The 12535-nt window shown below is 40.7% G+C and overlaps 1 long non-coding RNA gene across 1 annotated transcript; it reads right to left on the reverse strand.

The window, feature by feature from the left end:
• Positions 1-632: 632 nt before the first annotated feature.
• Positions 633-5411, reverse strand: LOC128347263 (uncharacterized). The gene is made up of 4 exons (XR_008317467.1): positions 5306-5411; positions 1929-2061; positions 848-968; positions 633-737 (listed from the first exon to the last, which is right to left on the reverse strand). It is a non-coding gene; the product is annotated as an uncharacterized LOC128347263 (long non-coding RNA).
• Positions 5412-12535: the final 7124 nt, after the last annotated feature.

Genomic DNA, 12535 nt, shown 5'->3' on the forward strand with positions numbered 1-12535 from the left:
GCAGTTTTCACTCAGGCAATTCCAGTGCTACTGGAGGAAGTAGCAGAAGTGTTGGCAACGGGAGCCATTGTCCCTGTATGGTGGACAAGAAGACAGGAAGAGTTATATTCCCATTATTTTCAAATCCTCAAGAGGAATGGTGGGATTTGTCCTATCATGGATTTGTGTCACCTGAACAAGTCTGTCCTTGTGAACAAGTTCCATTGATAGCATTGTAAGACATACTACCACTTCTGTACGAGGAACAGTGGCTTGTAATGCTGGATTTAAAGGATGCTTATTTTCACATTGGCATCAGGGAGGAACACAGAAAGTACTTGAGATTCACTGTGGGCAATTCAGTATACCAGTACAAAGCATTGCCCTTCGGACTTTCCACCGTCCCACAAGTGTTCACAAAATGCATGGCAGTGATTGTGGCACATCTATGGACAAAAGAGATTGCAATATTTCTGTATCTAGACGGCTGGCTACTAGTGTCCAAAGAAGCAAACAAGAAAATATCATATGTGTTAGCACTTCTCCAGGATTTAGGTACACAAGTGAACTGCAAAAAAATTGCACCTAGAACCAGTGTGGAGCATATCTTACGTAGGGGCTACAGTGAATACAAAAATGAAAAGGAATTACTTACCACGGGACTGGTTTAGCTCCATCAAGGAGATGGTTACGATGTTCAATGCTCAACCAACCCAATGTGCTCATCAGATACAGTGTCTTCTGGGGCTCATGGCTTCCTACAAAATAACAATAAGATATGCACACTTGAAAATGAGCAATTTACAGTTGTGGTTCCTTTAAATGTTCTGCCCAGATGTGGACAGTCAACAGCTATGTCTTACAATACCTGTACTGTGCTCACTAAAATGCTGGGTAGTACCAGACCATCTTTGCAGCGTGCCTTTCCAGACAATGATGCCATCAGTGTGGATCACTATGGATGCATTTCTACCTGGTTGAGGGGCACACTGCAATGGACATCAAGTTCAGGGTCAATGGTCAGGTCAATAGCATCAATTCCACATAAACTTCTTAGAGCTCCTAGCAGTTTTTCTGGGAATGAAGGCCTTTCTCCCTCAACTAAAGGGCAAGATAATACAGATACAACTCAACAACATGACTGCAATTGTGTGTATAAACAGACAAGGGCGCACTGCATCCAGGTCCCTGTGTGCTCTAAGCCTTTCAGATGTGGCTTTGATACATACGCAATCAAATGTATCCGATAGCAATACATATAAAGGGGACGGACACTGTACTAACAGACAGCCTGAGTCACACATTTGCACAACAGCAGCAGCAGAAATACACTTGAACTACTTTAATCCAGTATTCAAGGCTTGGGCATATCCATCAATAGACCTCTTCGCAACATCTCTGAATGCCAAGTGCAAACGCTTCTGCTCCAGAGCAGGTCACAATCCTCCCTCTCTAGGAAATGCCTTCCAGATGAACTCAAAATCAAATCAAATCTTTATTGTTACGGTCATTCGACCAGCAAATCCAGATGAACTGGACCAGAGAGAATCTGTATATTATCCCACTCAACCATTGATAGGCCAAGTGGTGGTGAAATTCCTAGCCAGTCACGTCTCCTGCATTCCAATAACACCTTGGTGGCCAAGACAGTCCAGGTTTCCATTGGTACTCAGTCTGTCTCAGCACAGGTACTGCAGACTACCAGAACATCTGGACCCACTCTCACGCAACCAAAGCCAGGTGTTACACCCAGACATGGCCACACTGCATCTCACGGTTTGGCAAATTGGCTTTTAAAGAAAATATTAATCAACGTAAGCCATCCATGAGACAAAACTATGCAGGAAAATGGAAAAAGTTCAAGGTTTTATGCTAAATCAAAAGGCTTCAAATCACAACATCTATCCATCAGGGAGGTTCTCCTTTACTTGACCATCACAATTTCTTACCATAACTTGTGTCGGACTTTCACGTAAACCAGCACATCATTCTACCAACATTCTTCAGGGACCCGTCCTCCTCACTGGAGAGGGTAATGCATTCACTGGATGTCTGCCGGGCACTCCTTTATTATCTAGATCGCTATAAAGGATTTTAGATTATCAAATCGCCTTTTTATCACTTACAAAGAAAAGTCTAAAGAACACTGTGTATCTAGATGTTTGTCAGACTGACTTGTAAAACATATAGGTCCAAAAAGGTTGAACCTCCAAAATGCATTAGAGCACATTCCATGAGTTCTTATGCTTCCTCTGTGGCTCATTTGTCTGGAATAACATTCAAAGACACCAGCAAAGCAGCAAGCTGGTCCTCAGAGCTTCCTTTCATCAAGCACCATGCCATCGACTTGCGCTCTACAGCAGAGACCAATTTTGGAAGAAGCGTACTAAAAACTGTGTTTTTAGTATGCACCCTCCCGCTAAGGAAGCTAACTAAACACCCATTCTTATGGCTGGCAGTGAATCACGATCCAGATAAGCAGGTTGCTTACCTGTAACTGATAGGGATGTACACAAACCAGTTCATCAGTCCTTTTGTGGACCAAGGGACCGGTTTGAAGGTTTGGCCAGTTCAGCACAAGGGTTACCTTTAAGGATCGGGGAGGGTGCTTCCCACCACCACCACCACATTTCCCCCACCAGCACTGTCTTTAAAATCACTGGCATGGAGTGGCAGCATACCTTCTTGCTGCTCCGGTCATTGTCAAACTAGAAGTACCCAATGTGCCCTATGCCAAACCGGACATCTGCCGGTTTGTGAACATTCCTACTGATGATCTGGTAATGACCCACTGACATCCATAAGACCCTCCCAAGAACCTCCACACTGCAGTAGTCAGTGAACTTTATCCACTAACAAGCAAAAAGAGGCCTCGCCTTATTATACCTTGAGGGATGATCGTCGACTCCAGCGATCATCCAGGAACTGAGGGAAATGGTGTCACACTCGCCTTAAATAATGGCCATGCCAATGGCATGGGGCAGAGCACAGGTTCCACAAGGAGCTACAACATTTGAGAGGTGCATAACCCATTCTTATGGATGTCAACAGATCACTACAGATCATCAGCTGCAGGTAAGCAACCTGTTCTTAGTAATGACGAAAATTGCTGTGAGTAACAGCCTACTCATATATTTTCATCCAGAATGCTATGACTCTGTCTAAACAGAAGATATCCCCCCCGCAACCTTAAAATAAAATCAAGGCTTCTTTAAAAACTGTAAAATAACACAAAATGCAGCATAAAATCATTAAGTGAAAACATTAACACAATAAAATAGTAATAATAGAGTAATAAGCCAGGTGCAGCTATTGGCTAGGGATTCTTAAAAGGACAAGTAGAACAGTTGCTTACAGTAGAATAGCAACCTAGTCAATGGCCCCATCAAATGTGACACCCAATCCCATTCCAGAAGCAGCTGTATGCCTGAAGGTTACTTGAAATAATTTGAGAGTCAGGCTTACTAGTCACCATAGATGAGGACTAGAGATGAGCCCTATTCAGACAAGGGGCAGCTTCACATGTCACAAGGAACCTTTACTGAAGTCGAGTTCCACACAAGCTCCCTCAGCCCTAGGAGTACACACTCCCCCTTTGCATCGCCATGCAAATGCCTACTTCCTTTCTAAGTTAGGATACACAGAGGTTGGTCACAACATCCAAACCCACAAATCTCAGTTTATCCTAACCTATTTGCTTGTGAGAACCTGAAATCTGAACTTCATTTCAACTCTTGGGTATTGGAAGCTGGGAGGTCATGTGAGGCTTGGCTTCAGCTGAGGTTCTACACAATGTCTGAACCTGTCCATTCTGTCTGTATGTGCATTCAGATGTATGCATGCACATGTTTGTGTGTGAATGGTTATACATGCATTCGTTTTAAAAGTGAACCTGGGTACAGGCTGCTCAAACACAGGATGCAGATAGAAAGTGCACTGCAGTACAGGCATTGAACATAATGTCTGAATAACTGTAAATGTGCAAAAATTGTGTACAGTGCACACAGATTGTATGTGCGCTGAACACAGCAGCTGTAGCTGTGGAAAACTAGTCGATGTAGGGAGAGGCATCCCCATTTGCAAAAAGAAAATGAAAATTATTCCAGCCAGTTTGATAGCAAGGTCTTGGATGAGGAGGGGCGTATGCACCCAGAAGCACATCTGAATTGGCAATGTGTCTAGAAGGCTGCTTGAATGCATAGGTTTCTCCTTCTAAATTGAGGTGGGGGTCACAATCCAGATAATGCCACAAATGCACAGCATATTGGAACAAAGTGTGTGGACAATGATATCTAAAAATGGAACTGTTAAATATTAAAGTCAATGGGATCTATTTGCCCGGCATTGCTGCTTTGTCTGCAGTTAGAGGACGTACTGTAATTAACTGGCTTAAAGAACTAAGGTTTTCCAACACTTCCCACTAATGGTGCTAAGACTCAGTTAACACCCTGTATCAAGATATCCCAGCATTGTATATAACAACAGCTAATGAATATAGCATTTAAAGATTCCAGACCCTACTAATGATCATATTTAATTATGATAAATAACTGTGACATTTGCATGCAATTGGTTTAAATGTCATAAGCTGCTTCTTCATAAGACTATTGGCTTTATAAGAAATTTTTTTATCAATGTTGTGTTAGCCCTATTATATGCCAGACAGCTCCACAGAATGCTTTCTCTGCAGTAGTTTCAAATCTCACAATTACTCAGTCTTTATTGATCACCCTTGGTGTATGTTTTGTCTTTTCTGCCAATCAATGATCCTTGATTCTTTCCTGATTTAAAAAGGGAAGCGTCAAAATGCAGTTGTCATTCTTCCTGTGTTCAATTACTCTCACTAGAAGTGTGCTTTTCTTCTTGAAATCTATTATCTTCACAATGTTCTGAAATCTAACTGAATTTCCGCTTTGTCCTCAGAGGACATGGATTGGGTAAAGATGATATCTATCCTGGAACAAGAATCTACTATATTTAAAACTGTTCTGGAAGCCTTTGAACTCAACACCACTCTTTGTGAAACACAGGTGTTGAGCACAATTTTTTAATTTTCTTTTTTTACAAACATGATTAGATTATTGTATCTCTGTTCTTGGTGGTTTTACCATCTGTTCACTCTGAGAATGAGAGATTACTCTGGTCAGGATTTGTTAATTAGGTTATGGTTTGTTTCACCTTGCCCAGAGAAAAGTGTCTTTGGGACCGGTTTGTAGTTCATTAGGAATATAATATGACTTCTAAGTTTGTTTTTGTGTTTTCTACTTCCATTTGATGATAAACCTCTTATACCACGGAGAGTGCATTCCACTCGCAAACTATGTACCTGGTCTTTCTTGGAGAGTATAACACTATCCAGGAGAAGAAGATCAATCCTATCTCTCAAGTTCCAGTCCCCCATGATGAGCACTTCTGTCTAGCTTAGATTCAGCTTCAATTTATGATCCCTCATTCAGCCAATTACTGCCTTTAGGAAGACATTTAGGGAGATAATGCCAATTCCTAATAATGATGACACAGAGAGATAGATTTGGGTAACATCAGCATATTGATAACAAAACACCCAGCACCAAATCTCCCAATAATCTCACCCAGTGGTTCCATGGGTTCCACTGTAATTGTTTAATTGTTGTTTTAAAATGTTTTAAAATAGTTAATTGTTATATTGTTTTTAATTTGTTTTAACTCTTTACTGTTTTAGTGGTTTGTTTTAATTGTAAATCACCCTGAGCCATTTTGGAAGGGTGGTATACCAATCAATCAATTAATTAATGTAGATGTTAAAAAGCATTGGTGACAGAATGGAGCATTGAGGGACTCCATATAACAGCTCCTGTTTCAAAGAGCATCACCAAGCACCACCATCAGAAATCTGAGAGATAAGAGCAGAATCTCTGCAAAGCAGTGTCTCCTATTCCCAAATCCCTTAGGTGATCCAGAAGGATTTCATGGATATTCATCTCTTAGCAGTATACAGGTAGCATTTTCAAGAAGCAATGTGCCGTATTAAGATGCATCTGGCAGAAATTCATCAGGGGATTGCTAGCAAATGATTGGGAAAGCTGCATCTGTTGAATTTCTACCTGGATGTATCTCTCTCCAACCCAGTTTTGAGCTGAAAGAACAAGGCTTGTGGTTGCAGGGAGCCTCATTGCTAAAGCAGCATCACAGAAGAGACAGTACAAAGTATTTTCCGCTTATATGATGTGTAAGTTGAGCTTAGCACCTTAACTTGCATTTTCCATTATTTTTAGAACATGAGTGAAAATTGAAAGCTTCTTAACTCTCATCTTAAAGGGCAAGTTTCTGGATTACTGAAAATATTATATGAATGGGGTGGGATCCATGGGTAATACGTGAGGATCTGGGGGCTTGTAGGTGCAAAAACATTAAGAAGCACTGCTGTATACGTAACACAAACACACTGTCTCCCTCTCTCACACATTCCATTATTATAAATGCAGCAAAATAAGTAATTTTGCTTGCCTTTGAATCCCTTGCTTGCCTTTGAAATCCTCTCCTTATATACTGCAAAGTATTGTTTGTTAGGCTATTTCTGCTCTGTGGGAACTATGAGCACCTTACAAAAATACAACATTAACCTTTGGAAATTAGATTAAAGCTCTTTAGCACTGTTACTCTACATCCTGCCTGCCCTGGGAATGTGAAAGTCTGTACTCAATTGATTTTTAACACCTCTGTTCAAATATAATTCCTGGTCAGTGTGATGCTTTAACTTTCCATATCATAAAGAATCTTTGTTTGGCTTCTTGTTCCAAAACACACTTGCATGTTAAGGTTAATAGAACATCCAAGCACTGATGGTGTCTTAAAGTGTTAACATTTTACATTATCTGTTTCCAATGCATTTTTAACGACACTTTCCCCCTCTTACAGGTTGATAATTCCAAAACATGCATTCAAGGGTGGAGAAATTACTTTGAATGCCATTATTTAAGCAATACAATGCCCATCATAAAACATTCCTCTTTGGACTGATTTCTGAAATAGAAATATTAGGAGTCATTCTCTACCTAGTTTCTTGACTTTTAAAATATGTTTAAAACCAGTATGATAATTTCAATGATTGAAGTCCTAATTCTTAGGCTAAGGTCCTTGGTTGCTAATTGTAATTATTGTTCTTCAGAATTAATGTGAAGAACAATTAACTTTTAATGGTTATTTTTTAACCTCTTTGCCAATAAAGTTAATACCTTAGTACTGCAAATTAGGAGTGAAAGAATGACTTGTGTTGCTGCAGCTTCTGCAATCTCCTGGCAAATGGTTCTCTATACTCTGAGTTGCTTAGAGACAGGAAACTGGGATTTAAAAAGTAATTACACATACCTTCATATACCAACTTGCTATTCCATGAGGGCCTAAAAATATGTATGTCTCCCTGCACAAGGAGTTTGGGGTTCCCCTACAACCTTCTACTCCAGGTTTTTCCTCTATGAAGACTATTACAGAAATATCACCTAGAATACACAAATAAGAAAGTGATACACACAGCGCAGTCTCTCAATTCTGAAACAATGCAGCACTTAAAATTGCCACATAAAACATGTTCTTTAATTATCCCAGTTTAACTTGTAAAAAATCTGTTGTTGGTTTATCTTTTTACCAACAGTATAACAAACTCAAAAATTTTCAAACTGTTGACCATCAGAGAACACTGTCTATTTTAATTTCTGCTAAAACTCCACAGACCTGCCACAGAGCCCCAGGAGAGAACGTTGCTGAGGATTGTATGGCTTGTTCTAGAGTCCACACTCAGTTCAGATGGAACACCCTACTGAACACACTTCCCTGTGGCTACACATTCCAGGGGCAAATCAGTAGCAGTGAGCAAGTGTCTTTCAGGGAAGACCATCCTCCATTACTAATCTTCTCACTGGAATAACTTTTTGTTTCCCAGAGCACAGTTTGAAAATGACCACACTATTTCACAATGTTTCCATCATCAAAAAGTGGGAGGGCTCCTTTCTAATCTAGTGTACAAAACATTATTGTAGTCTTTACTGTTGGTTTATACTTGGTTTTGTTTAATAATCATTCACATTTAGAATTGAGTTCTAAATTAGAAAACTGGTTATTTTTTCTGATCCCAATATACCTCACAAACACATTATTTTTGAAGATCATATTTTTCTGTAACTATATCTTCTGAATCCAAAATCCTTTTAATAAAAATCACTCCGTAAACTTTGGATATTGTTGCACCAAAGAGAAAATCAGTTTGATTTCATAAAGGTAAACAGATTATGTTATAAAGCACAATTATCTCACACTGATTGCTTAATGGACGTTAGATTCAGATTCATTACAGTATTTGAGAAAGCCTTTGTCATTCAATATTCTGAATTTTCTGAGGGATAGCTGCAAATACCCCTGCTAACTTGGCAAAGAGGCACCTTTTAACGTGGAGATTCTCTTTATTTAGCAGGGGGAGAGTAACTGGCCCTATCCATCCCCAGCACAGTACCTCCAGTGACTGTTGCTGGTGTCTATCTTATGTTTCTTTTTAGATTGTGAGCCCTTTGGGGACAGGGAGCCATCTTATTTATTTATTATGTCTCTATGTAACTGCCCTGAGCCATTTTTTGGAAGGGCGGTATAGAAATAGAATGAATGAATGAATGAATGAAATATAACATCCAGTCAAAGGAATACACAACACAGCATGAGATTAACTCCCACTGATACAAAACATACATAAATACAGCTCATCGTCCCAAGATGAACAAGGTACATAAATACAGGTATCTACAAATCCATTTACAGCTCGCCAGTAGTGAGTGCCCCCAGTACCACACAGATCTCCTCACCAGAGATCTCAGTCATTTCCACTACCATTTTTGAGAAGATAAGGGACAGCAGGAATTTTCTGAACAGCAGGAGAGGGCTGCCAATGTTTCTAACCCTCTCCATATCCCAGTGCAAAGACAAAAGACCTGCTTCTGCCCTAAGACCTCTTCCTGTGTGCCGGAAAAGAATCTGAGGGAAGAAAGGGGATTGATGGCAACAACAAATAATGGCTGGCTAGTGAGCTAAGCCTCAATTTGTGGCTCCCTGTATAAATACCTAAAGAGAGACAATTAATTTTGATTGTAAGCTACTCATTTCTAGAATCTGCTGAGTCCCAAATTCCACCATGCCATATTTGCTAATGAACTCCAACTCAGGGACTTCATGCTGGAGTCCCCCTTTGAAGCTGTTGTGTTATTATTAGTAGTAATTTATTTTCGGTTACTAAACAGCAAAAATACAGAAAAACAGATACATAAAATTCATAAAAGCTGTTGTGTTAAAGTATGGTGGCTGACAAGTTATGCACCGTTATGTGGACAGAGTAAGAATTTCATCCTTGCAAGGAGTGAGTAAATAGGAATTCATCCTGTGCAACAAACCTCAGTTGTCAACTCTATCTCCCTATCTGACTGAGTACAGAACCAAATAATTTCAGGCAGACTGTCAGGGATTTGTTCATCTGCACACTCTATAATGCAGCTTCAGTCATGGTTGGAGCAGAGATGCCAACAGACAGTTTTATAAAGTAATTAATTGGTTTTATAGATCAGCAGTTTTCAAACTATGTTCTAGGGAACCCTAAAGTTCACTGGAACCTTATCAGTACAATTTCTCAAGGAGAATATCAGGAAGGGTAGGCAACTTTCCCTGAATGACAGCTAAAACATACACAGCCAGATTTGCATGTCTAGTGAATCCTAAGAGGAAATTCATTGAAATAATGGGACTTAAGTTAGACATGACAGACTATAATCCTATACCCACTTACCCAAGATTAAGTCACGTTGAATTCACTAGGACTTACTTCTGAGTAGGCATGTATAGGACTGCACTGCAATTTAGGTACTACTAGTCGATCCCCACACAGAACATCTGTGAGCTCTTTGGGGCCAGCTACCTCTCCCTCCTCCCCCCAACACCTGCCCCAGTCGGGCCCAGGCTGCCAGGCCCAGGCTGCTGGGCCGAGTGCCGCCGCCAGGCCTGCCACCACCTCGCCTCCGTGGCCGGGCCCACCGCTGCCTCGCCTCTGTGGCCAGGCCCACCGCCGCCACTTCACATTCACCGCCTCACATCCACCACCTTGTATCTGTGACTGGGCCCGCCACCATGCCTTGCCTCCGTGGCTGGACCTGCCGCAGCCACCACCGCAGGTGGGCTGCCACCACGCCTCACCTCCGCACCTGCCCGGTTGACCAATTCTCCTGGGTGCGCCTCAGCCAATCAGGCGCCTCCGCCACCCAGCCAATCAGCTGAGCGCCAGGACGCACATTCCAAGGCACACTCAGAAGAATTAATATAATAGATTATTCCAATGGGTCTACTCTAAATATCCAGAGCAGTGAATGGAAATCAAGTGTCTGCTTTTTAAACATTAATTATTGGATACAAAATTACAGAAGCAGCTTCAACTGCTAATATATTCCAGCTTTTAAGTCAGTTTAACACATCTACTCAAGCTTTGAATGCTAGACCTCTACCCCTGCACTGATTAAGCAGATATGCTATACACTAACTTATTCAATATCTGGCTGATCTGATTCTGGGGTGAGCTACATCTGAGATTACTAGACTTGAGCCATTCCCAGAAAGGGTTGCCAAGCCAAACTTTGCTTTAAAATATAAATAAGAGTTATCCCTCAACTGCCTCTTAAGATTACACTTAGTCTGATCAAGGAAACGTCCCTGTCTCTGATCACAGAGAACAGGAAGGCCCAACACCTTTATGATTGTTTCTGATTACAAGATACAAGAGTAACATGAGAGTGTGAAAGGAATGTGTGAGAATGCTGACAATACACTAGCCAGATGTCCTTTACTTGCTGATAAAGAGATCAGGACATGGCAGAGGAATCTGGCCCTGCATTAAGGAATCTAAAATGGCGTGGCTCATGTCAACTACAGCAGAGGCATATTATATAAGTATTTTACAGATATCAATATATTTGTTTTGGTTATTTATTAATCAGTATTTACTTTCTCCTACATTTTGAAAATGTTTATTACCTTATTTATCTTAATATTTGTAAATCTGATACATGATATTGTGCCATTAAAAGTGCACATGTCAGATAAAATGTATTTATCCCACTGAAATCAAAAGACATTTGCACAGAGTGGCATGTTCACATTCAACTGATTTCAGTGGCACATAAGAGCTCTTTGGAAGCAATCCAAGATGCATTCATACCAGTTCAAATCCTGGTGATTTTAACTGACAAGTGTGCATAACTGGCTAAACTGCATCTGTTACATTTGCAGATATTTTTGGATTTCAGAGGAAGCATTTAAATGCATATAAACTCAATGTAGCTTTGCAGGGATGGGAGCTATTTTGTTTGAAAAAAATCTAGATATAGATCAGCTTCTGCTGGTGATAGAGTGACAAACTGCTTTAAACCTATGCAGAGCTCATTGTACTAGCTTTACCTATAAAAGCTATTTCATCGGCCTGAGAAGGACCAAGTGCCTTCTGGACCCTCCTCTCTAACAACTTTCCCCCCCCCTTATATTTTGTATGTTTTTCTTTAAAAAGAATGTGAGCCCCTTTGGGACAGGATAATTAATTGATTTATTGACTGATTGATTGATTGATTGATTAAAACCACTGCAAGCTTCTCTGAGCCTGTCTGAAAAAGAGGGATATAAATCTAACAAACCAACTAGGTTTCTTCCCATCACATCATTACCAGAAGTCCCTCCCAGTTCCAGGACTGCCAAAGCAACAAGTAGAAAGCTGGAAAGGTATGGCAAAAGGCAATAGATGGAGAGAGGGTCCACTCATGGTTAGAAAACAAAACCCTGGGAGTTGTTTCCACTCCCTATAGGTTCCACCCAACCCCGAAAACATGGGTCAGATGCCCTCTGTACACTGAAGAAAGAACTCTTCATGATATGCTCAATGTTTCTTTCTCCTGCAGTGTAGTAGGACTTCCTTTACATGGGATATAACAGGGCGGTATAATCTCAGACAGCAGGCATGGTTTTGAATCAAAGAACTAAGAACTTGTAACACCTTAAAATCAAAGGCCAAATAGCTACAATGGAAAGAAAGCAATTTTCTAATGCTTAATAAAGGGAGTAGCAGAAGCACACAGCTGCCTTACAAATGTCCTCTAAAGAGGCTTGAGTGGAAAAGGTTGCAGAGATGACAGCACTACATGTAGAGTGATGCCCCCGGGGACCCTCAGGGCAATGGATTCATATGCTAATGAAACAGTTGCCTTGATTCAGCAAGAAACAGTTGTTTTAGATACCTTAAAGCCTTAGGCCTTAAGGTCTAATGTCACTGGGAGAAATGAGACAAATAATGAGCCTGATTTTCAGAACTCTCTAGTTCTAGGAATATAAATCTTTATGGCACGTCTAACATCCAACACATACCCCTGCTTAACATAACAAAGAAGAACCACTTATAAAAGTTGTGATTCTCTTTATTTATCAGGGGGAGAGCAACTGGCCTGATCAATCCCCAGCACAGCATCCCTCCAGTGGCTGTTGCTGGTGTCTCTCTTGTGTCTCTTTTTTA

Source organism: Hemicordylus capensis, chromosome 2, assembly GCF_027244095.1.
Source record: "Hemicordylus capensis ecotype Gifberg chromosome 2, rHemCap1.1.pri, whole genome shotgun sequence".
Taxonomy (NCBI): Eukaryota; Metazoa; Chordata; class Lepidosauria; order Squamata; family Cordylidae; genus Hemicordylus; species Hemicordylus capensis.